At 33.7% G+C, this 3,519-nt stretch overlaps 1 long non-coding RNA gene across 1 annotated transcript; it reads left to right on the top strand.

The window, feature by feature from the left end:
- The first annotated feature begins 886 nt into the window (after positions 1-886).
- Positions 887-2,056, top strand: LOC114542035. Its single transcript, XR_003689462.1, has 6 exons — positions 887-916; positions 1,020-1,043; positions 1,252-1,281; positions 1,397-1,441; positions 1,822-1,866; positions 2,011-2,056. It is a non-coding gene; the product is annotated as an uncharacterized LOC114542035 (long non-coding RNA).
- The last annotated feature ends 1,463 nt before the right edge of the window (positions 2,057-3,519 follow it).

Raw genomic sequence — 3,519 nt, 5'->3', positions numbered from 1 at the left:
TTGTATGGTAAGTTGTTATATCATTTTGTTTAATGATACTGGGCACCAATGTGCTTTCGAGGAAATCATAGTCGCCTGCTACTAGACACAATTTTAGAAGTGAAGTTTGTATGTCTTATTACAACTTTGCCTCTATAATTTTGTTTTTGAGGATGGCAATGTACTGTACATGTGTCATATTTCCTGTTACTAGACATGATATCAGGTATTATGCTTTTGAGGGTGGCTGTTGACATGTACACTATATCAATCAGGTAAGTTACCTATTTACAATAACAATCAATGTAATGAAAACCACAATACCATCGCGCGGGGATATTTCGCGATTTGCCTGGTAACAATAATAAAGTATACGCAAAATTCACGTATAACATAAATTTCAAAAAGAGCGCGAAAATATCCTGCCGATATCCTGCTGTTTTTGGATTGCGGTAAGTCTTTTTCAAAATAAAAAACTTTATAAAATATTAAACATTTCAAAGTTCGCTCGAATAAATTATAATATACTACTCCACAGTCGACAATTTGATTTACCAATTTACGCACAGATATTTTAGGGAGAAACTTCTGTATCCTTTTTATTGCATTTTAAAATTGGCATGTTTTTCCAACGCCCACGCGTATTATCTTTTGTGTTTAACTTTTCTCAATAAACTAATGAAACTATTGTATTTTTTATATATTTTACAGCTACAAAAGTCATAAATATTATACAAAAAAATGTAAGTTTGCTATTTTAATACATTTCTTTTCTCAAAAATAACATTTCAGTAGCTATATTGAAGGAATTTTAAGCTTGCCACGAGTATATAATGTATTTTAACCGTATAGTGCTTTTGAAATAGTATTAAAATATGTTTACTCGATATATTTTTATGTTGATAGCATATAAGATCATCTACAAGGAGAGAAAAAAGTAAGATTCAACCTCTTTTCTACCAGTTTACAAACCACTTTTCTCATGGTTGTAGTGTAATGGTAAACGTTTTTACTATTACTGATTTTTCTATGTATTTTAGTGGAAAATGAAGAAGAAGTACTTGGTATGTTTACAGATAGGCACTTGGCCATATATAAGAAATACATAATTTGTGGTAACCTTTTCTTTTCGCACATGACAATTCATTCTCAAAGACATAAATCAATTTAGTGTGGCCTTTATAATACTCTGGCCATATTTATACACATATTGTAGTATAAATTTAGCAAAGTACTAAATATTGATTAAAGATTTTGCCTCTTGCATTTTAGAAATTGAAGTTGATGCAGAGGGTGATGAAGGTAAATAAAAAATATTCAAAGTATCAATCTAATTCCTTTGTCGCACTGTTTTCATTTTTTCTCACAACAATAAAGTGTATAATACATTTTATATACAAATTTCCCTTCACCATAGATCTAAGAGAAGCAGAGCAACCTGCCGTGGCAGTGGATGGGCCAGGTGAGCAATCCTGTAGCTCCCCCTGCACAACTAAAATACTCTCATTTTATCACAGTAAATCCTGTGCCACCACAATTATATCAACAATGCACAAGTTTACAATATTATTATTGACTTAGCCATATATAAAGAAATATATATACATAATTTGTGGTATATAACCTCACATTTTTGTTATCCGTTACAGATTTTCCAATGAGCTAAAAGACCACAACCCAGCTCAACCCAATTGCCTTCCTTCTTTAATTTTACGTACAACCCCCCCCCCCCATTTTGTAAAAATGTTGTCCTTGTGGTGGATGCATGAAAATCACATCTATGTATTTTGTTCATTATTGAAAATCATATCTATGTATTTGTGTATTATTGTTTCATTTCAGAAGATCATCCACTCCCTGCACCACAAGGGAGAGGCTTGCCCCCAGGTATTATTGTATCATTTAATTTTGCTGAAATGTAATGTATACCATTTGCTTCCAGATAGCTTCCAATTTTTAAAAATTTTTCGTTATCAATTTAATATCCTAATTTACGCGATGTGTCAACCAAGTTTGTTACGTACATTTCAGAACATCATCCGCTCCCTGCTCTTCGGGGGAAAGGCTTGCTCCCAAGTATTAATTTGTATAATTTCATTAGTGTTATTACCTATGTAAACACATAACACTCGATCAATAATGGTTACATTGCAATGATGCTCAAAATAACATCTCCTCTCTTTTAGGTTTCCGTGGACATATCGCAGGTTAATAAAGTTTTATTGATAATGGTCAGTTAATTCTCGAATTTAGTTAGCCAGAAGACCAATCATTTCTTGATATTCCACCTTAGGGCGTTGCTACAAGTGTGGCGTGCGGGGCCATCGTGCTCGCGCCTGCCAATCGCGTATGTATTTAATACCTTATGGATTGCCATGTATTGTATAGTCACGTGAACAATTGCAAAGTGGTGTGATGTTGTAAGCATATAACCTTGACTCTAGGGCTAAACATACCAAGCCCGGTGTGACAGAAAGAATTCAGAAGGTCTAATCAAATATTTAAACATCGCTAAAGACGCCGCTGGCCATCACAATGTATGAAAATAATATATATAATGACTTTTCTTTTCTTATAGTGACTTTTTTTTTATAGGGGCTGTTTGTTGGTTGTGTGGCAATCGGGGCCACACAAGGGTTGTGTGCCCCCAGCTGCAGACTGGGCGCACAACACAAAAACGAGGGCAGCAAAAGCCCTCAAAGCAATTTACAAACTGCACGTTTGAGAAGTTTAGTGCTTAAACTTCTCAAACGTGCAGACTAGGCTACGTTGATATATAATCTCTATACCATCATTGATTTTTAACGTTCAACATCACGCATTCTATACACAAGCAAAATTAACATTACGGGTTAAAAGGCGATTCAATCAAACAATTAATGAGATATCAGCATGTGAAAAATGAGCCAATAATGTTTTCAATCTTAATATCGTTCTCAACAATTTGACTACCCGATGAGAAATCACGGTATGTCAACGTAGCCAAATATTGCGAGTTTGTTATTTTAACTGTTATGTAAATATTAAATTTGTTCTGTTTTAAATTGTTATATTTTATTGTAAATACTTTATTTTGTTAAATATAATATGATTTTTACACTGTTTCGGAAATGATGTTGTTGCATTAAGGTCCGGCGAGGGGTCACTGCATGCAATGTATTTCTAGTTATCAGGATAAAATGGAGTTTGCATCCAAAATATGTTTGTCCCCTATCTAAGAGATATGATATTTTTTCGATTTGAAAATGCCTTGCATCAGTTAGTCAATATCGTGGAGAGAAATGGAAAATAATATATTCTAAAAAAATAAATTGCGCGTGAAAGACCCGAATCTTTTCTCTTCCGAAGTCGTGAAACACGTCGTGACGTTGATTAAAGTATGGTTTGCTTCATGCTTGGGTTTTCCTGACATATGATGGTTCCGGTAAAAAAATTTGATGCGTTTCAAAGTCCTTATAATAGTCTTTGATATGCTGAAAACAAAAGTTACAGACGTTTTTCGCAAAACTAGAATATTTAGGATGATACAACACCATCAAT

Source organism: Dendronephthya gigantea, unplaced genomic scaffold (assembly GCF_004324835.1).
Source record: "Dendronephthya gigantea isolate DGI-Jeju-01 unplaced genomic scaffold, DenGig_1.0 000328F, whole genome shotgun sequence".
In the NCBI taxonomy this organism is placed as follows: domain Eukaryota; kingdom Metazoa; phylum Cnidaria; class Anthozoa; order Malacalcyonacea; family Nephtheidae; genus Dendronephthya; species Dendronephthya gigantea.
This window is presented reverse-complemented; position numbering and strand designations above follow the sequence as displayed.